The 23547-nt window shown below is 38.3% G+C and overlaps 1 protein-coding gene across 3 annotated transcripts in view; it reads right to left on the bottom strand.

Moving 5' to 3' along the window:
* The window catches only part of FUT9 (fucosyltransferase 9), a 52854-nt gene that overhangs the window by 5386 nt on the left and 23921 nt on the right, over positions 1 to 23547 (bottom strand). The window lies entirely within an intron of this gene.

The following is a 23547-nucleotide window of genomic DNA, read 5'->3' as shown; positions in this document are numbered from 1 at the left end:
ATAAGCGTAAATCAATACTTCAAGGGACATTGGAATCTAATTTACATCTCATCTAAGTTACTGTTACTTCTTCCCATATTCCCCCTTGGATAGAGAATATGTCAGATGGATGGAGTGATATGCAAGGAAATCCTTTATCAAACATTATCTCCACAACCCCTCAATATTCCTGCAAGCAGCTGCCTTAGCAGAAATGAATTAAACTCTGCTAAAGTACCGTATTTTTCGCCCCATAGGACGCACTTTTCCCCCTCCAAAAATGAAGGGGAAATGTGTGTGCATCTTATGGGGCGAATGCAGCCTTTCGCTGAAGCCTGGAGAGCGAGAGGCGTCGGTGCGCACCGACCCCTCTCGCTCTCCAGGCTTCAGGAAGCTATCCGCAAGCCTCGCACGCCCGGCAGGAGGTCCCACCAGGAGCGCAAGGCTTGCGGGCGGCAGCTTGCAGCCCGAAGCACGGGGCGCGCTGCGGAGCACGCCCCGTGCTTCAGGCAGATGTCCGCAGCCTGTTCTGGGGGCTGGGGTCAGGGGAAGCTCGGGCTTCCCCCGCGCCTGGGGGGGAACTAATTTTTTTTCTTTATTCCCCCCCCCCCCAAACCTAGGTGCGTCCTATGGGGCGAAAAATACGGTAGATGGGTGGACAACCATAGCATATCATGAAAGGCTAGTGTGCCAACAGTTTTCAGTATGTTGTCTCTCCCCTCCCCACCATAAACAAACTTTGTAAGGGAAGTGCATGCTGTTACATTTTTACATGTATTAAATATAATAGTAATAATAAGTTTAATATAATATTTTATGGAAAGATTTGAAGGAGAGTAAAATGACCTGATAGCAAATAAACAGTCTAATATTCTTTTTTCTTTTATTTATTTATTTCAGCAAAAACAATAGTCTTTGTGGCAGTTTAAAGACACAGTAAATTTTAGTCACAGTAAATTATTTTCCCAGGATACTCAAATCACAGTGATTGGGATTTTTATTAAAATCTTATTGCTTATGTTTGGTGCATTTTGTATGTTCTTTTGATACAGAAGATCAATTTAATTAATTAATAAATTCTACAGAAAGGTTTAGTTCAATTTATGGGGATTTCTATCAATAGCTCTTAGCTATGATAGGTACATGGAGTCTTTAATTCAGAATACGAGAGACAAGTCCGGTTGGCTGCTGTTGGAAAGAGATACTTGTTGCTTTGTGCAAAACTTTGCTCCTGGTTTCTATACCTTACTACCACCCTTAATGTCCCAAACAAATTTTGATTGCTGCAAACTGGGAGCCCCAGTGAATGCTAACTTTGCACACCCACCATCATGTTAAACTGTGACAATTTCTACCATTGATGCAGGCCAACACAAGTTCTCATGGTTGTAATCCTCTTGCTAAGAATGAATCTCAATGAATGAAAAAAATGCCAAATTCCTCCACGAAGAGTTTCTGTCTTCTCTCATTCATCCTAAGAACATAAACATTTGTGTTTCTTATACAGTGTGAATCATATAAGATATGCTAGTTAAGTTATTGAATATTTATGTTTTCCCAAAAAGATAATACAATCTGAGTAAAAAAGGCAGGACTTCATTTTGTTCTGACTAATTATTTTTAACAAGACACTCTATAAATTTAGTAAAGTGTATTGATTGCTGGAGAAAAGGCAATCCAGAAGAAGAAAGAGAAAGAAAAATGTGTCTTTACATTCAGGAGAGAAAAGTCCCACAGAGAAAAATCAATAATGCTCTGTTATGAGAATGAGTCACACAAGTCAGATCATTCACTAGTGATTACAGTGAGAGAAATCAAACATTTGATTGAAGTCAATAGCATAGCTCTCATTGAATTTAATGGTGTCTGATTGCACCCAATAATGGTAGATTATGTCCAACAACTGTACATAAAGCTAAGTACCCCAACAGATCAAAGCAAACAAATATAATGAAAAGGTACCGCAGAAACCAGAAAACTAGAACATATAATATTAAATGTCTTTACAAACATTTCTATTGAAAACTATAATATGTAAAATCTTCCCCTCCCCCTTAAAAAATACTATGAAAATTTGTTCTACATCATTGTTTAATACATAAGGTTTAAGTTACAAGCCACCATCATCTGTAAGGAAGCTAACTAAAATTTTCCACATCAAATTATTTACTGCTCAGTAATACAGCTATTTTTATTGCAGCTCTTGAAAAACAAACAATACATTTATGTTATGAGTGTATAACAGACAATTGCTTTTGATTTGCTTGAGAATGTAGATCTTGCAAATAACATCAATGAATGTTGCACTGACTGTAAATATGTGTGGAATAATCAAGTCCAAGGTAAGATTTCAATGGAAGCTGGAGCCAAACTAAATGGTTGGTGGTAGATACAGGGACAGGAAACACACATGTGGCGAGAGAAGTTGGGAAGAGGGTCGCAGGAGGAAAGAAGCATGAGAAAAGCTTTTCATGTTCTCAGCATCCATGGCCCAGTGCTACCTGCAGAGCACTCCCTTCTACTCTTACCTAACCCTCCCTCCAACCCAGCCTGGGGATATGGCTTTCCCTTCACCTTCAGACTCAAGGGATGTGTTGTTGTTGTTGTTTAGTCGTTTAGTCGTGTCCGACTCTTCGTGACCCCATGGACCAGAGCACGCCAGGCACTCCTGTCTTCCACTGCCTCCTGCAGTTGAGTCAAACTCATGCTGGTAGCTTTGAGAACACTATCCAACCATCTCGTCCTCTGTCGTCCCCTTCTCCTTGTGCCGTCCATCTTTCCCAACATCAGGGTCTTTTCCAGGGAGTCTTCTCTTCTCATGAGGTGGCCAAAGTATTGGAGCCTCAGCAAGGGATGTAGCTTCAATGTAACTACAGAATTAACTATGGGTCCTTTAATGATTGCAGACAGCTATCCACCGTGGTTCTGGAAAAGAGGCTTAGGGATTCTATAGCAGACAGGGTAATGTGGGAATGTTTCCTAAAGGAAAAAAGTTTTGGGGGGAAACTCTCCCCTAAACATTTTAAAGAGCAAAACAGATGGCTCAGCAGAGCTTCTATACTTCCAGTGTTCCAAAGATAGTAATACCTGACTGGAATTCTACATTATTTCAGATAACAAATAGAACAAAATGCTTTATCATCCAAATACGTTTTTTGGATGGATAATCCTTAGCTGATAAAGTTAAATGAAATGGAATAAATTCCAACTGTTCTGATACCAGCCTTGCAAACTGAACGTGCTTCTGTAGAAAAGTTCTAATACAATTTCAAAACCAGACTAAATATGATCAGTCTCCCATAAGTCAGTTGGAAAGGTACTTTAAATTTGAGTTTTGTGAAAGTCATGAATATGTAATTGGGAAACTGATGTTGTTTTACCACTCTAGCCATTTCTCCTTTTATTCCACCAGGATTACACACTGTTCCTTCCTTAGCTAAAATAGAGGGCTTTTCTTGGAAGGCATGCTGCCAAGGCAAATCTGTCATAAACTGTATTTTGTAATGTCATTTCTACAAATTCTAAGAATAATCAACACATTTCCATGGCAGTTATTTTTAGCACAAAGTTCTGATTAACCATTGTTGATTGAAGCAAGCCTACATCATAAACAAAGGTTTGAAGTTGGCACGCTTGAGTAAATTGTAGTTAAAACTAACCACAGTTTGGATAAACTGAAGTTTTGGTAAAAAGGGAAGGGACAGCCTGCAGGCTGTATTTGATATAGTGTATCAGTGCTGTATCCCTGTAGAGAATTTGATAATATGTTTCACATATCAGTTTTACAGCCTCAGTTTTCTTCATATTTGTACTTTTGTCTCACATTTCATCGGCATCGAAGCCAATAAAAAGGGATCAGCAATGGTTTATTTAGGTGTGACCACCAGCAATAAGGGTTGTTTCCTCAGAATGTACCTTATGCCAAAAGAAATCTTGTGATTTTGACACATGAGATCTACGAAGGTCAGTGGATAGAGTTCACACTTGGCCATATAGTTTAGATCACCAGTTCAATTGCTTTGGGAACTTGACTATCAGTCATAGTTTCCATTTTTTCATAGTTTCTGAATACCACTTGCTGGAAACCACAGGAGGGGATAGCTCTTCCAGGTCCTACTTTCAGACTCTCTATAGACATCTGGTTGGCTACTGTGAAAACAGTATGCTAGAATACATGAGCCACTGGACTATTCCAGTAGGTTCTTGTGATCTTCTATTTATCATGGGAATGGTTCTATTTAATTGCCATCTCCAAATTTTACTTATGTTCATGTTTTCCTTGTCATGCCCACTGGCTTTTATATGTATTCATATTTATATGTGTTCATCATTATATAGATATTTATTCTGTTTTTATTGTTTTGTAAATCTTATGACATTTTCAGCCTCCTTATTGCAAGCCATATTGAAGCTATCTTGTGAAGGGCAAGTTGTAAATAATTTAAATGCAATGAATAAAATCACAAAACAATGGCAGGTTGGATTTTCCGGTCTTTTGCAGGTGGTACACAACTGTACTAGGGTGGGTGTGGTGAGGAATTAGTGAGGCCCATAAGCAATGTAGGAGCCAGCTCAAATGAAAATCTTCCTTGCTTTTTTGGAAAATCTTCCTTGTTATGTCTTGCCATTAAGAACCATTTCATAATATCCTGCATCAATCCTAATTAATACAATTTTAGGATGAGGCATTCAATATTTTCTTGATTTCTTTCTCCCTTTCTATAAGACCCGTCTCTCACAAAAGACTGACATTTCCAAATCAATCCTATTCTGCTACTGTGTTATGTGTGCTGCATCACTGATCAGGCATGTAGGTAGCCCATTACCACTGTACATTGTTTTCTTCTATAGCAATTTAGAAATCTTCCATTGTAAAGCTAAGGAAACATACTCTCAGTGGATTCATCATATTGTTTAATGTCCTTTTTTAGAATGACAATATGGAGGAGGCATCTTTGATGAATTTCAGTAAAGGGGTAATTTTCATTTTCCTTCCGAATCCCTCTGGTACTGGAGCTAAAAAAAGAAAAGTACTAAGAAGAAAATATGATGATGTGCAACCAGAAGATTAAATATTAAAGGTCAGCAAGTGCTTGCTTTATACTTCTTGCAGCACAAAATCATACATAAAATTAATTTTTAAAAGCTGCTTATAGAACTGTTGTGCAGTGTATTACGAAGCCACTGAATTTTAGACAGAGATTTGAATTTTAATGTAAATCCATGGGGAAGCTATCAACATCTAAAAATCTGCACATCATAATAAAACACACATTTAAATCTTAGGATGGACTCAAATGATTTTTCTTCTTCTTCTTCTTTTCAGCATGAAGTTGTTCCCCTCCCCATTGCCTTGTAATGAGATCTACTTCACACAAAGGATCATAACAAAAAAGTTTCAGCTGCAAGACTTGCATTTGTCAAAGCTTATTCAAGACCCAAACTTGTGTAGAATTTATCTATGACTCAATTCCATCCAGAAAACATTGTGTAGGCAGTTAGAAAAGCCCTTCCTAAGGGTTTAGGGCAAACAATTATGTTTATAGTCTCTTTTTTTCATAATCAGGTCTGGTCCTGACATGCAGCACGGTGAAGTGACATTTTGAAGTTGGGGGCAAGCAGAGGAGAGTAGATAAAAGCTTAAGCTGGTTTCTGCAGGGTGCAAATAAGACTTTTAAAGCATTGGTTAGATGGAGAGGGCACTTGCATCTCTGCTTGAGGCAGCAGAATGTCTTGGGACAGCAGTATACAGAAAGCTTGACAGCACTATATATGTCAGCTAGCACATTGCTTTATTATCTTTTATTTTTATCAATTTTACTCAAATTTTCTTCCTCACCTGACTTGACAAGGCTCAACAGGACAAAATTTGAGAACTTCAGCAACAGAAAAATGTGTCGAATTCAACTTGCCAACTTGTTTAATAGCAAACAGCTTTTACTAGATTCCACAGCTACCTGAGTTCCACAGCTTGGGCAGCTAATGTGGTGCTTTCCTGATATTGTGGACTACGACTCCCATCATCCATAGATAGCATGGTCAATGGTCAGGGATGGTAAAAAGTAAAAGGTAAAGGACCCTTGGATGGTTAAGTCCAGTCAAAGGTGACTATGGGGTGCGGCACTTATATTGTTTCAGGACGACGGAGCCAGCGTTTGTCCACAGACAACTTTTCTGGATCATGTGGCCAGCATGACTAAACCACTTCTGGTGAAACGGGACACCGTGACAAGTGCTAGAGTGCACAGAAATGCCGTTTAACTTCCCCCCGCTGCAGTACCTATTTATCTACTCACATTGGTATGCGTTCGAACTGCTAGGTTGGCAGAAGCTGGAAAAGAGCAATAGGAGCTCACCCCATCACATGGATTCTAACCACTGACCTTCGATCGGCAAGACCAAGAAGCTCAGTGGTTTAGACCACAGCGCCACTTGCTTCCTATAAGTCAAGGAAGATGACATAGAGGAACAGCATATGTAGGAACCATGTTGAATACCCCTGTTCAATAGGAGATCTATATTGTAAATAGGAATCTTCTGTAGCAGCTTTCTCCAAAACAGCACTATTGCATTTTTAATACAGAAATTTTCAGAATGAGACATAATAAATAAGGATTGTAAGATGTTTCCCCCTGAAAGACTATGGGAGTAAAGAAAAATGGTTGTATGACAGCTTGGATAGGGTGGCCGCCACAAGCAGCAATAGCAGTGCTATTTTTCTAGAAAAAGATCTGCCAGAACTCACCATGAACACATCCCTTGTTTTCTCATAATAGCAATGACACCCACCTGAGAGGTACCAGAACTGAGTTCTGTTGAGTTCCTGCAGGAAAGAAAAGCCCTGAGCAATAGGAACGTGTATGAGAGATGTAGTAAATTAAAATGCCTATGTATTTTAGAAAAGTAGGTATAGCATTATCAACTCCCAGAAAAGAAAAGATGTGCATTTTATATTGATATGACTACAATTCTAAAAATATGTCAAGTGTATTGGAAGCCTAAGGCTATTTTAAAAAGTATTTGAAACACTGTCATACAAATAAATCACAGCAGCAACTACAATCTGAAGATCAATAGATATCTAGAAAAATATTCTGCCTGCTCCAAACAGCTACCCTTCATTAGATGATTTTGCAGTTTCCTTCAGGAAAACAGTACTGTTTTCACCTAGCTATGTTTCTGATAAAAGCCAGTCCCAATAAATATGCCAAGTATCTGTTGCTCTTCTTTGGTTTACGGAAAAACAGTTCATAATTATACACTATGTTCCTGTCTAGTTTTAAATCGCCCCCAAACAATAAAAGCAATTTATATCCTCCTTTTCATTAAGTTTTGCTAGACCAACTCAAAAATTTTATGTAAAAGTGGTCGGTGTATATTATCCTTCAGAAAAAAAATAGAATACATCATGAAGTGCCTGGTTTTTTTAATTGCCTGGAAAATTTCAACTATAGAAATGGCAACTGGATCATATAATTTGTAGTGTTAAATTCAGTAGAAGTTACTCCTAACAAAGTGTTTAGGATTAGAGTTGAGGCAGTTATGGCTGCTTTAGGATTAGATGTTCTCTTTCAAGCTGCCATTTTTGGGAGTCAGTGAAGCAGAAACAAATGGCTATTGTCGGGGATATAAATGTTGAGGCTGCAGGCGTATTTCACACAACTCGATTAAAGAGTCTCAATCATTCTTAAAGCCAGCCAAGAAAAGGTCCAACTTTCAATAAAATGCCACTGTATTCTTGATATTAACTGGAACAATGCTTGTTAAATAATCAGCATAGAAAGCTACGTTGCAATCTGCTCAACATACAGCAGATGAAATCAAGCCATTGAAGCAATCAGGGCCAAAATGATCTGCAAAGAGACTATCCTGGCAGTGGTTCACCTGCTATTTTATTCGTTTATTTATGATATTTATAGACCACTTGATCAAAAAGCTTTCCATTTATGAGTGATCTGAGGAATAGGGTAATCTCAATCTGTGCACTGGTCGGGTTGCATTGTTTCACAAGCAGCTCTAGAAACAAACGGCTGCTTGTGATAAAATCAATGTGAAATAACAGTGATTGCATAAAATGTACACAAACCATTTCCCCGCAAATCTAATTTAGGTGTGCAGGTTTCACTTTTGCCTTTGGTTGCTTGGAAGTGCCAGGGCAAAACTGTGGCATGACTGATTGGGGTTAGGCATGTGACACAGAAAGTATAAGCGCGGAAGTAAATTTTGATAGAAAACAAATATTTAAGTAGATCTGGAGTTTATATGTGAACTCTATTTTGAAACATATGGACTATGAAATTTTTGACTTTGGATTCATCTATTTTAATGTTGTGTTCAGGTTGCTGCAGTTTGGGTATTGTGTATCTTTGATATTTCTGTGTTTTATTTTTTCTTATTGTGAGTTTTTTAAGTTCTTTATTTTATTTTTTTAATCCAATTTTGAGCCCAGATTCTGCCTTTACAAGGAAGCTTAGAAGACTCCAAAACACATGAAAGTAAAATTACAACACACACACAAAATGGCAGCTGCTAAATATTTTATTTCCAAGTAGGTCAAACTTCAGGAAAACACACTTGAAAAAAAAAGTATCTTCTAATAACTGACATACGTTTATGCAGAGGTTTAGAACTTTGTATACAAATCTCAGAAATAAAACTTCTAAAAACCACAGTCTCATGTTTCGAAAACTTGACTCAATTTCAATTCATGCAACATTCAAATTCTGTTCTGTTCTAGAATTACATGTGGTTTTAAAAATGTAAACCATGGTGCTTAAAGGATTAGATTGTTAAAGGACAATGTCAACTTCACTGTAAATGGAAAGAAAATGCTGCAGATACACTTGTGATATAATTTGAAATGTTGGTATACTTTGAATATCCAATTTGCTTATCTCTTCAGTATCATATTCATTCCACTTTCATGGCTGAAGAGATCTCAATCCCCCTTCTTTGTAAAAGCCTGTATTCAATTAAAAAAGTATTTCCTTTTACAACTTTCTATATTGGTTCTTAAAAGATCAAATGCTTTCCTTCATCTCTTGTGTATACACTTGAACCTGCACTCATTGTCCCATCAAGAGTTTCCTTTAATTTGATCTTCAGAAAGATTCTATCCCTCAAAGGATTTTATCAGTGCCAGGTCCTTTGTCTACAGACAAGCCTTTATGAGAATGAGGGCTGTTTCCCTACTCCCTTGGAACAGGGGGTTCTTTTCACTAATTTTAATAACTATTGTAAAAAACACAGGGACACATTTTTTATGTTTGATGTCTACATTTTTTCTATTCCCATTTACAACTACATTTTTATTTCCATAATATTATGCTTTCTGGCAAAAGTCATTATAAAATGCAAAACATTTTGATAGTGCATTATGTTAAAAACAAGGCGAATATGCTTTTGAATATAACCACACAGTTTCCTTTTCCAAAGGAAGAGGAGCTGCCATTATTTCCCTTTTTGCTGCAGCCCCCTGAGCCTATTTGAATGCTGCTCCAGAGGCTTCTCAACATGGCTGTTGGGTTCTGGTGCTGAAGGTGGAGTATGAAAATTCTCAACGCACTCATGGATGATGAGGTACAGCCTTTCAATCCCAGCCATGTAGTATTACGTTCCAAGGTCATATTTCACACAGCACATGCCTAGACACCTAGTGCTGTATCATGTTCTGATATGATCAGCCCCACTTTTTAAATCTTGAAAATATTCTGTATTTCATTCACCCAGAGCCCACAGCACATAGCTGGGCACACAGCACTAAGCTACAGTTTTTTTGATCATTATATTTGCTTATTTGTTTTAGAATATACTCTACATCTGAATTTAAAATTTTTTAAAAATAATCTTCAATGCATGTACAACAATGAGACCCTTTTATCTTTCCATTGAAATAAGGATGTACATTAACTGGTTCCATCCTCTGCAACTGAGTATAAATAGTTCTTAAGTGGCACAATTGCAGCCTCATGTAGACCAGTTCAACGTAATATGGAAAGGCAAGTATCTTTCCTTAAAGGAGAGCAATAACTGTTCACCTCGCTGGTAAAAAAAAAAAGGTTTAATGAATGTACAACCTTGTGTGTTGGTAAAAAAATAAGACACCTGCAGATCTAGGAGCATGCAAAGGGAATTCTTAAGACTTTATATACAAAAGTAGTGAAAAACAGGAAAGAAGTGATACAATCACCACTACTATTGCTGTCGCCACACATGTGTGTGCAGTTTCCAGTGGTTACGAACACACTCTTTCAGTAACTGGCCTGGGCCACTGTACATCATTCCGAGTCCTCAGAATCTGGAAATACTATACTCGACTACCTGGTTATGCCTTCTACACCACGAAGATTCATCACCCTGCCTCCATGGATATTCTGCGTTGCCAACAGTAAACTCCCTCTAGGATATGCCAAGCAAGAAAGCCAGTCCCTTCCACCCTCACATTATTCTCTCCTAAAAGGTAAAGGTACCCCTGGCCATACGGGCCAGTCTTGACAGACTCTAGGGTTGTGCGCCCATCTCACTTAAGAGGCCGAAGGCCAGCGCTGTCCGCAGACACTTCCAGGTCACGTGGCCAGTGTGACAAGCTGCATCTGGTGAGCCAGCGCAGCACACGGAAATGCCGTTTACCTTCCCGCCAATAAGCGGTCCCTATTTATCTACTTGCACCCGGGGGTGCTTTCGAACTGCTAGGTTGGCAGGCGCTGGGACCAAGCGATGGGAGCGCACCCCGCCGCGGGGATTCGAACCGCCGACCTTTCGATCGGCAAGCCTTAGGCGCTGAGGCTTTTACCCACAGCGCGATATGCTCCTTCTCTGCTCCAATTTCAAAGCCACATAAACCATTTGCTTCTCTCGCACTCAGCACACACACACACACACACACGTTTTCCCCTAGCCCTTTACAAACTCAAACGTCCTCTGATCTTCTCACCCCGGCAGGCAGGCAAGCCGCGTCCTCCCTCTCCCTAGCTCAGTGTCCCCAGTTGTTGACGCCAATCTCCTGCTTGTACCAGTTGGTGAGCACACTGGTGAGCAAATTGGGCACTGAGCTATGTTCTGATGAAGCAGTTCCCTGATATCAGCATTTCTTTCCAAATCTTAAGGTGGAGCCTTGTATTGCAGTCCTTTGAAGCAGCCACCAATGCATATTTCAGTTTTAAGAAGGGTTTGAAGTGCATCTCATGTACATCCAATTATAGAAATTACACCATCTGAATTCTCTATTTCCCCCCCAATGTTTGCTGTGTTGACAGTTATGGGCTCCAAACTTATCTAACCTGTTGTTTTGAAACTGTGACGAGGACATTTGCTACATAGTGGCTTCTGTCCCACTAAAATCAAAGTATCAAAGTATCAAAGAAATAGCTCACTGCCCTTTTTACAGAGATGCAATCTGAATTGCAACTACCGGTAATTATCCCTTTATGGGAACATGCAAGTTTACCTGGCTTTGGTGATGGAACTATACCTTTTCTTCAAGTCACCAATGCCTCATCCTTCATTATAAACCCACTCAGTTTTCTTCATCTCTCTATTTATTAATACTATTTTGGTGTTCTTGGTGATTTCATTTTAACTAAGTAGAGCAGCTTCCCCCCCCCAAAATAGAAATAATTATAAACTGCTAAACATTTAGATAATATTACAGCTGAGTGCAACAATAAAACAAAACCAATAAAATACAGTACTTGAAAAAATAGCAAATGCTATCAGTTAATAGGCTCATCATTCTGAGGAAAACCTCTAAAAATAAATGTGGAGTGCAGGTTGGCATTCACAATCTTGGCGTCTTTCTAATCTCAGTGGGTGGTGTGTTCCACAAGATGGCAGCCAATAAGACATGGAGTGAACCTCTGGTTCAAGTCACACTGTAAGGAAGTCCCCCACTGATGACCATAGTGAGTTATCTGAATTTGCACTTGGCAAATCTGTGATTTTGGATCAAATATGTTTCACACATGCATATTATCTGTAGTTTTGATCTTAGCAATTTACGAAGAAGGGTTCAATACACGATGGTCTTTTTCTAAGGCTGCCTCTTTGCATAAATAGTACATAATCTTCTCTGCAATTTTATGAAAGAGCATAGATAAGTATTGCCCTTCTTCTGAGAGCATTAGTGTCAATGAATTTGGTCCCCTTGGCCAATGTGTTATGCAAATTGTAGCATATTATAATGCTTTCTATGATTAATCCCTCTCACTGTATTCAGAATGTGATGTACAGAATGGAAGTGGGACTGTCAAGAAAATTTTGCAGTATGGAGTGCTACAGTTCACTGCTCCAGTTAGTTAGCCAGAATGTTTTTTATCATCTATGAGTCCCCCTTGCCCCCCCATGCAAAAAAGTTTTTTTTTTGTACTTCCACAAACCTTTGGGTTCCCCAAAGCATAATGGTATCTCATGTGGGTGTGATACCATTTTGGCTACACAAGGCAGAACACAGATTTAATTTTAGCAGCACTAAAATCCATCAGCTTTGATTTCAAGTAATGTAGTGATGGTGCTATTGAGAGACTAAAATTACATGTGATGGTCATCTACCAAATTATTACTTATCATTAATCTGCATGTAGCTTTTACTTGAGCAATACATGTTGTTATCGTACTGAGTCATTTGAGAAAGCAAGTAAATTGCACTAAAGCAGCTGATAACACAAAGGAATTGACAAACATCATTTCCTCGGGGTTTATTGTATTTCTAATTCACTTACTTGAAAAGTGAAGCATTGTGCTGCTGCATACAATGTGGTGTGTGTGTGTGTAAGAGTTTAAGTGTCCTACCAGTTAGCATATCTTCCTGGTTCAGCTCATTTCAAAGGTAGTAATAGTAACAACAACTGCTACTACTTTTTATTCTTCATATTTCACCCATCTGACTGGGTTGCCCCAGCCATTCTGGGTAGCTTTAATCAGTATGCCTATATACTCTCCACAGCAGTTATTTGTTTCTCTGGTTTTTTATAGTAAGTTTATGGTTGCATATTCAGTATTGAATTATTGCAACATATGTGTTAGCTTGTATGTGTGAAAGAATTTACTAGACCAGTTTACTAGACTCTAGAATTTACTAGACTCACAGAACAAATAGCAGATTCTGAACTTTCAAAGCCTTTTCCTTTTAGATGCAATCTCCATAGATTCAGCTAGTCAATGGATTCAGTTCACATACTCAACGGAGAATTATCAAGCACTGCATAATCAAGAAAGGAGAAATTATGCTGCGTACATGCATTTGTGAATCAGGCTGCCCCTTGCAACTCATTGTGTATTCTCTGTACATCGTCTCACACCCTCTTGGTTCATTGGATGGGCTTGCATTTAAAAAAGGCAGAAATGCCTGCTGTGGTCTAAAAACAAGCAAACCACAAGCAAAACATTGAGGAAGGAAGGAAGGAAGGAAGGAAGGAAGGAAGGAAGGAAGGACAGAGACCTTGAAATATCTTTCTGGATTTATCAAGAGTCATGAACTGTGTACATATAGAGTGTACAAGAAAACAAAAAGGTGAAGGAAAGGGGACAATGGCTGATATGAAACTATTGCAAAAATCATTTGTCCAAATGACAACAAAACATAGTGGTAAGATTAGTATCCTGTGTTCCTCAGTCTGAAGCTCAGGGGGCAGCCATTTTAGAGCGGGCCTTTTCAGTGGTGAATCCCTAGCTATAGAATGCCTAAGGAAGCCTGCCTGGCTCCTGTTTAAGAATTAAAAGTTCTGGTTTTAAATCCCTGTGCTATGGTGGGTGGTTTTAATTTACATATTTAATGTTATGTGCTAAATATGGTATTTTATTATGCTCATTTTGTATTTGAGTTTTTATGTTGATTGTCTATTAAGCTTATTGTGGTTTTATTATAATATGGTTTTATTATTATATTTTATTCTTTTATTCTGCATGACAATGAGAAAATGTATTTTATGAGGCATCTCACAAATCTGATTAATAAAAATAAAATGAAATGAAAGCCAGTAGAAGGAGGCATCTAACTAAAAGGGATTTACATCTGTGAAAACCTATGTATGCTTTGGAAAAATGAAATCCTTTGCATACTTACTTGGATGTTAAGCCCCACTGTATATTCTGGGACTGACTTCTGGATAAAGGTGAAGGTGAACAGGTCTGGTTTGAAAATCCAGTTCAAAATAGCCAGAACATTTGTAGCAATACCTAGTTGCTTTTCATCTCTGTCAATAACCACATATTGGCCACAGATATGACAGCTAAGTGGCTGTTCTTTTCTACTGTTTGTGCTTTTCTGGTCCCTTCCCACTCCTTCTCCTCCTCTCCCGAATCTTATGCTGTTGTGTATGGCCCATCCCTCCTTTTAAAAGGGGGGGGGAAATCTTTTCAGACCTCTGCAGTCTATTTTTACACACAATCTAAATTTAGATGGCTTTCCACTCCCTCTGTTTCTGTCACTGTTTTTCTCCTTTCTACTTCAAACCAAGGTTGATGCATCTTCCCTTTGCACCACTGTGTGTGGGAAGAAAATGTGTTAAAATTTGAAAAGTGCCTTGGAGATAAAAATTCAAGTAAGCACTGCACTGTCTGCCCCTGGCTAAGGATAAAATGGATCTGAAAGAGCACAGGAGATGGGCTGAGGGGTGATGCAGTGTCAAGACAGAGTAGGTCAAGTAAAGAAGCCTGTGTGTCTAAGGTATTAACTATGTGTGCTTAAAGAAAATAAGCTTGATGGGAAATATTGTGGCTTTCCCTACAAATCTTCATTAAGAAGAAGCTCATTAAAGACATGGCAAGAATACAAGCGAAAGAAAATAGGTCTATAATATAAAATGATAGTCGCTTAAGGGATTACTAATGGGATGTATTATTAAGACATAGAATTACATTCCATATGAGCCCTCATTACAGATGAGATCTTCCAGAGTAGCATTGCTCCATGTTACAGAACCAATTCATGGGCCACTGGAGCAACACAAGAACCATTCTGCCAGGCTGAATCTTACATTGCTCTGTAAAGAAATACCAGATGGCTTGGATAGACAATGTGACCTCTAGTGGGAATGGGAAAGAAATCTGATTCAATTAACTTTTTAAGGTGGATCAATTGAATTTGCACCCTCCAAAATAATTAACACTTTCTAAAACACAACCGGGAAGGTAACGGTGTTTCCGTACACTGCACTGGTGCTGGCTCGCCAGAGCAGCTTTGTCACGCTGGCCACGTGACCCGGAAGTGTCTCCGGACAGCGCTGGCTCCCGGCCTCTTAAGCGAGATGAGCACACAACCCCAGAGTCGGTCACGACTGGCCCGTACAGGCAGGGGTACCTTTACCTTAAAACACAACCATCCTTCAGAATTTGCATTTATGCAAATTTTGAAATGCAGTTCCCCAACCAATGTTTATGAAAGTGCATATATTAGGTAACACTGTGCATAGAAATGAATACATTGGTGAAAATAACATACAAAAATACTGTCCACTAAGAGAAATTGCTTGCATTCATTCTATTAGATGTATGTATGCATATGAAAGGATAAAGTCTCATGCCACCCCACCTCTCTCTCTGTACCCAGCATCTAGGCCCGATCATGTAATAACTGCTACCGGATTGGGTCCGTTGAATGACAATAAGACAGAAATAATGCATGTTATGGATTCATGGAATTGTTGTTTCCAGCAGAAAACTCCTTTATTGCATTTGAATAAAATTCAGCAAACAAACAAAACAAAACCCAATCTTGCAGGTATCAGCATACTTCAATTTTCACCGAAACATAATTCCTCTCTGCAACAGTCACTTCTGTTGCAAAAGGAACAAAATACTGCATTTATTAAAACTGAAATTAATTGCATATTTTAAAGGGATGGAACTTAGTCTCTTATGACCAAGCTCTAAAGAGCTGTGTAGTTTTGTAATTGCTGCCATAACTTTGGCTTTTAAGAAATGGTCTGCCAAAGGAATTAATGATAACATGAGGAACTTTATTAAATTAGCTGTATTTCTAGATACTTATTATTAAATGAGTGTTCAGCACTTGAAATAGCATCACAAAATCTTAGTCTCAGGGTATGTGTGTGTCCCTACACATAATAAAGACAAATTAATCACTCTGGAATTCATAATATTTCAGCAATTTATAACAGGGTACGGCAATGTCATTTTTTTTTTTTTTTTGGAAATGTCACTTATGAAGTGTCATAAAATTCAGGGAACGTTTTTCTTTGAAGATAACATTTTCCTGTATTGGTAAGCTCTTATAATTTCAAGTATCAGGGTAAGTTTTATTTCTAGCATTAAATCAAAGACATTGTTACAGTTATTTCCTAGTAGCTACAGTAAACATGGTTGGAGTAGATGCTCACTCAGATCTGAGAAGTTTTGACACAGAATGGCTCTAGAACCATGCAACATCAAAAAGCAAATAATTTCTGAAATCCAAGCCACTTCATATGTCCATGTTACACTAGATAAAAAGAGACAGAAAGCTGGATTCTTCCCACATCCATTTCTGGGTCTCATGCAAGGGATGGGGAAATGCGATTATTATCCCTGCTGCCTACAGCTAATCTCCTAAAGAAGTCGGAATGTCCCAATTTTGCATGGAAGTCAGGAAGGATGTCATATAAGGAAACAACCTTTTCATTCTTCTTATTTGTGGAATGCATGCAAAGTAGATATTTAAAAATATGAATCTTGAAACTACATAGAAAAGTTCAAATGGTCAATTTAATTTTGGCTTCTACTGCAATATACATATTTCCAGCACCCCCAAAGTGATATCATATAACTTTTTGTAAACTGCTTTGAGGTTGTTTCCCCACCTCCAGTGGTATATAAGTTTATGAAATAAAATAAACAGCACATGTTGAGCAGTTCTCTAGACTTTGTGATCTTTGGGTAGCTTATCCCATTTTTTGTTCCCAAATGAGACTTGTACTTTTTATCCTACATCAAGCTTAAGAAAATTTCAGCTCAACAATGTATAAACAAATAGTACATCAATGGAACACCCAAATGGTAATCAGCAGAGAAAGAAACCAATCACCCTGTAAAATTAAACCTAGGTGTAATTTAATGCATTCTATCCATGTGGCTGCTCTCTCCCACCTGTTTTTGATGTTTTATTCCAGTGTAGTGAAAAAAGCTCTCAGCACAGCTGATGTTACCTGCTTTTGCTATCTTGTTTTGAGTTTTGAACCTATTTTGAAAAGGTTTTTTTATTAATATAGATAGCTAGAAACTGCAGTCCAGAGCACATCTAAATAGGCAGACTTTCATTTCATGACGGGGAAAGTCATATGTTCACAGATGCCTGAGGATGTCTTGCATAGGACTGCATTGTTTCAAAAGATTCAGCGAAGGACATTCAATTGAAAACATCCACCACACCATTCTCCCTATCTGTGCAAAGCTATAGTGTCAATGAGAAGACTATTATCCCTGATGTAGTAGCTGTACATAGGTGTAGAGCTTTCACATGGGGCAGACAGATCCTAGTACTGTATAGTTTCCAGAGAGTTTGACAGGGGAACAGCATATGTGAATTGTGAACAGGATAATACCACATGAAATTTTTGAACTTGTCTCTGAAAACACTCCTATTGATTTAAACAAAATTGGCCCAATTGAAATGCCATTGTGCTTCTGTTTAAGTAGTCTGTGAACAGCTGTGAGATATATTTTTAGTAGTAACCATGTTTAACTGCTTGCATAACATAAAACTAATGTACAATTAAATTTATATTTAATTTCAGACTAATTTTAAAGACCATGAATATCCAGTGTTTATGAATGGTAATGGACACGCCAGTATGCCATAATGATGCATCAAAAATTACTATATTGTGCAGTGCAAATTGATGGTTTTTTAAAAATAAAAATCTAATCAATTTGAGATGTGGGTATAGGGATGGAAATAGGAAAACAATTATCAGAATGCTTCTTCAGCAAGGTAAGTGATGAAGTCCATTTTCTTGTTTTATGGAATAAGAATGACTGAATAATAATTTTGAATCCTTTTGCTTTCATAAAGTGAAAATAAAAAAATAAAAAAATCTCAGATAAAGGTTTATTTTGTGTTTAATAACATATGGAACACCGAAAGGTCATGAATCTGACTGTTAACGATTTATAGTCATTCTTTGTCTCACTAGAAGCAACTGCAAGTTGTCAGATTTCTATGTCTGATTACCAAACACGCTTCTGAAGACTGAAAATGGAATTTGCTTTCTAGCATGCCACTGCAAGTGAAACATTTGCTAACTTCTCCAGACCACCTAGCAACAAAATTCACATTGGCAGAAAAAACAAGTAAATATTTGTATGGAATTGTCAAATGTAAACTTTTGGTAACCTTTGAGGTGCTATTGAAGAATTGCTTTTCGCTAAATCAGCCCTTCCAGCCATCTGCCCATTCTGCCCATATCAGGGTCTTTTCTAACCTGCAGTGCCTTTTTGTGCACTGTTAAAAAGAAAAGAAAAAAAAAAGTGCAGTGTGAAATAAGTTTTTTGTGCAGTTGGGCATAAGGATATTAAATAAGGATCTGGGTAGCTTCTAAAAAAAAAGAAATAAATGAGAAAATAGAAAAAGAAATAGAAAATGTCACCAACTTTGTGCTTGTCCTAGATAGCAAGGAGCACTTTCCAAAAGCAAAGCGGTGTGGTTTAGTGTTCATATGCCTGTGCCCCAGAAGCTACAGCTCTACCCAAGCCTTGAAGCTATGCTTCTTGCTCAACCCTTCAGTAGAACTTAGGCCTTGAACCACAGTTAGTTTTCTCTCTTTCAGCAGGCACCTTGGCAAATAACAGGAAAGCTCCCCAACTGTCCTTTCAGCTTTTTGTGCAGGCTCTTTCACCTTCTTCCTCCAGCCTTCCTGCCTTTGTTTTGTCAATTGTAACAGCAACTGCAACATAGGACAGGTCTCTGCTATGCAATGCTACAGTTGCCAGGATTGCTGGAGCTTTATTCCTGTTTGAAAGCATTGTTTTTGTCTTTCATCTAACCTGGAAAAGTAATCATTGAAGAAGACTAGTATCAAATAACTAGTCTCCTGGAAAGTTCAGAAGGCCACATCTCAGGGAGACTCTCAGAAAGAGACAAGGCCATTATGCTCAACAGATTGCAAGGTTTTATAAGCCAAACAAGGTAGTCCAAGAAGGGTAAGGTCCCCAGATAAACTGAAGGACTAGGATATATATACTGAGGTACCCTATGATACATAACAATAGAGCTAATAAGAAACAAACTGTTGTTAAATGGAAATTTGACCTCTCTACAGATTTGCTTCTGCATACATGTGAACTTTTGTCTTCTTTGTGCTTTCATTTACATGAGTCTGCCAGCTTCTCTTAAATTCTAGTTCCTTTTGCAAAGAGACAATTGATCTTATAACACAACAGAAACCAAATAATTTTAAAAATATTAGGAAATTTCTATTTTACTGTGTATGTATAAAAGTGTTAATTACCTTAGGAGTTACAATTTATTTCCCCTTGTTCTCTCTTTAAACTTTAAAAATATAATAATTATACATTGTCACAGCTGTACCTCTGAGCAGACTGCTCTGAAAGTATTTAAATGAATTCTTTGCTGGCAAAATCTATTAAGAGGTTCAGCATTCAGTGACATGTCATGAGAAATAAACTGTCTATTTTTATTTTGCTAGAAGGAGCTCAGTATTTTATTTACCAACATTAATATCAAAAACCCTCATGCTTACCTCCACAAAACAAGCTTTTGATCTTCTGCTATGTACCATATGCTCACATGCTCATGCTTTGTTGCAAATTTCCTGCTCAGAATGCTGCCATAAAATTAATCTTATATAAGCAAATACCAAAGCAATGCTTTCATAATGTAGAAGTCAAATATTGTGCCTAAGAAGTTAAATCAAGATCACTTGATTACTGCTGAACCCTTGATAGCGCCCTGTCGAATGTGTCAAATATCAACTCAAGACGTAATTATTTGAGGTGGAAACACTGGCTGATAATGGAAATCGTGTCTGTGGTGATTGATCTTTGATAGCTCATTCACCCATGCAAGTCATCACTTTATGCAATAGGCAGTGAATGATGAACATACACATGGTAACCATACTCTACAGCTCATTGAACTCCACACCATTTGGGAAGGGTAAATAAAAGTGGAGCGGGACACGGGTGGCGCTGTGGGTAAAAGCCTCAGCGCCTAGGGCTTGCTGATCGAAAGGTCGGCGGTTCGAATCCCCGCGGCGGGGTGCGCTCCCGTCATTCGGTCCCAGCACCTGCCAACCTAGCAGTTCGAAAGCACCCCCGGGTGCAAGTAGATAAATAGGGACCGCTTACCGGCGGGAAGGTAAACGGCGTTTCCGTGTGCTGCGCTGGCTCACCAGATGCAGCTTGTCACGCTGGCCATGTGACCCGGAAGTGTCTCCGGACAGCGCTGGCCCCCGGCCTCTTGAGTGAGATGGGTGCACAACCCTAGAGTCTGTCAAGACTGGCCCGTACGGGCAGGGGTACCTTTACCTTTTACCTTTAAATAAAAGTGGCAGTTTGTCACAAGGTTACCATTGCTGGACTGGATTTTTTTTCTTTTTCAAAACTTAGCTTCTTGAAACATTTTATTTCTGCTCCAGATGCAATGGCTACATTGAATAACCCTGTTCAATAACCAGTTCTGCTGAAAAGTCAGAGAATAACAGAGAATAACAGAGAATAACAGAGAATAAAATTACTCTACAGAGAATAACCCTGTTCAATAACCAGTTCTGCTGAAAAGTCATTTTGAGAGGAGGAAGGGGATGATACATACTTCGTACTAGCCAAGTGGGATTCTTGGAAGGCTAGTTGCCACAGCTGCCACTCCCTTCATATCTTCCCTCCTCTACTTTTGTGGAAGCAACTGGTGGACAAGCAGCACCTCGCAGGGAAAGTATAACCCAAGGGCAGCCAGTTGTTGACTCCTTTTGTATATATATTATGAAATACTACACTGAAGGCTTGGACACCATGAATGCAATGCCTATCCTAAACTGTTGACATGAAGCTCCAGTCTTCAGTCAAGTATAAACACAGTCGGTCTAGAAATTGGCTGGGATAGTGACAAGACAGGAATGGGTGCATCAGTGCCACCCTAATCAGTAGACAAAGGATAAGGCAAATAGGGAGAGGCAAGCAACAGCCCTATACTTTGGAAGCTCCACAGCTTGCAGAGGCCAACATCTGGAAGATTCACCACCCTGGAGCAGGAAAGCTAAAGAAAAGAAATAAGTATCCTGGACTGTGATTCACAGAACTCTGCAGATCTATGAAGGGGTGGGAGAGAATAAGACAGAAACTAAACTTAGGGACTGTAGAATAACTAATTCAATGAGATGGCCAAACAATATTACTTCAAGGTTAAGACCTTGATAAGAAGAGCTTAGGGCCTCCATTAAGGATAACAGTCTCACCAGGTCTTCTCTTGTTAATTTTTCATAAATTTTTCTGCTCGCAGAATAACTCCTAGTAGCTCCTGAGTGGTTTCCCCTTTCTGATTTATTTTCTTTTAAAACTTTTTGCCACTGATAACCACAACAATGTTAGCAACAGAAGCAGAGGTTTCATTCTGGTGGAGCAGGAAGTTAAGATTTCAAATAATTTCTATAGGTCACTTTTTTCACACATGTTAAAGGCAAAATATTATCCTGATGTTGCATGCTATGAAGTTTTAAAATGCCATCCCTCTGTACTCAAGAGGGAGATGGATTTATTCTGTTCTGGTTGAAGTCAGGCTGGAGACACATGACTATGGAACATAAGAGCATTCATTCCCTGCCACATGGGGCATACTGGCCAATCAGGTAGGCAGCAGTGATTAGCTATTTAGACCTTCTGGTGCAGTTGGAGCCAACTAGTGCCTCCTTGCCTTGTTTTACATCATGCAGGTTATGACATGCATGGATCAGAGATGGGTTTGCCCATTAATAGGGCTGTCCTACATTACGGTTTCACTTTTAGCCTGCTAGCTCTTTGGTTTTGCTCACTGCTTGTTGCAGAACTTGTAACATATCAGAGTTACCTTTAGTCCAAAATAATGTTTTGTGTCTATCACCTAAAGCTATTTCTGTCAAATACTGCAAAATGGACTGTCATTGTAATTTGAAGCATATGTTGTGTTTATTGTATTATGGTTTATGTATTATATTATTTTTTGTAAGCTGCTTTGAATTTAATTTAAATAGAAAAGCAAGATATAAAATTTTAAATTATTAGATGGTGGAAATGTTTTAAAATAAGGGTATAACACTGTGAATGCAGACAAAATATTATAGTGTCTATTTAAAATATTTAGTTTTTTTACATTCACTGTAAATTATTATTTCCAATTATAAAGCCCAAACACTATTAGAGAAAAATGTAATTAAGGAATATCTCACTGTCTACATTACAGCCTCCTTAATCAAACTAAGGAACATGAAAATTGTGTTATTCAGTAAATTAAATTTCACTGTTTTCTTTGGAACTTATCTCTTGTCTGTCCATTATAGTATCCGCTGCTGTTCAGTATATATGTAAAGTTTTGAGATGTGTTCTATCTAAAGAAATGAAAGGCAGTTCAATCACATCATATTTGATCAAAGTGCAGCTGACAGACATCATGGCCCTCAGCCAAACAATTGCTTACTACGTCTGCTGTTGCTTACTATTCTTACAGAGAGCAATCTACCAAGGATTCTTCAGAAGGCAGGGGATGCCAAAAAAAAAATGCAACTGGAGGACTGAACACATTGGAAGCAGAACCACAAAAGTGAACAGCGCTGAATTTTAAATGTCAATTGACTACAATTTTGCCAAATGAATGCATAGTGTGATGATACTACGTAATACTGGCAGCCACAGCAAATGGCATTCATTACAATGTTCCAGAATTTTACAGTGGAATAGAACTGTGCATCATTTATCCTGGAATGAGATGAAAGGTCCACTCTGAAGATGAGTACTGTGTAACTCACATCTATTTCAGATGAATTAACTTTCTCAGTTACTATATACAACCTACAACGTTTGATGTTGTTTGTGTGAGCAATTGTGGAATGTCAGTGCCTGCTTTAAAAGACCATTGGATATAACATTGTAAATTAGCATAATATTTCCATCTCTGACCTTTTAATATGATATTTAATTCCCAATTAAGAAAGGAATTAGGCAGGTAGGACATTCTTAAAACAGTTGTTGGCACACCTGGGTGTTAAATGCAGGCAATGACAACCACCAATGATAATGACGTGGCTGGCATTATAAGGCTCCAATCATGAACATTTACTTGTTGAGTAGGGTTTATTTATTACATTCATTATCACTCACTTCTGAACAAAGATGTGTAGAATTGGATTCTCACCTGGTTGTGGACTATTACAGTTGTGTACACAATGGAAAATAGTAGAGAAAGAACCAATTTCTGTGAAAAACAACTGACTTGTTGCCTGAATACAATGCTCTCAGAACTGCACCCTAAACATGTCTATAAGTTAGCAGGTTTGCTGGGATAGTAGTCATCAGGTTAAGACGCATGCTACCTTTACAAGAAAAACAATATGCCAGATTGGCATAGGCAGAGGATAATTTGAAAATATA

This window comes from Podarcis raffonei, chromosome 3, assembly GCF_027172205.1.
Source record: "Podarcis raffonei isolate rPodRaf1 chromosome 3, rPodRaf1.pri, whole genome shotgun sequence".
NCBI lineage: Eukaryota > Metazoa > Chordata > Lepidosauria > Squamata > Lacertidae > Podarcis > Podarcis raffonei.
The sequence above is the reverse complement of the archived record's forward strand: the minus strand, read 5'-3'. Positions and strand labels throughout refer to the sequence as shown.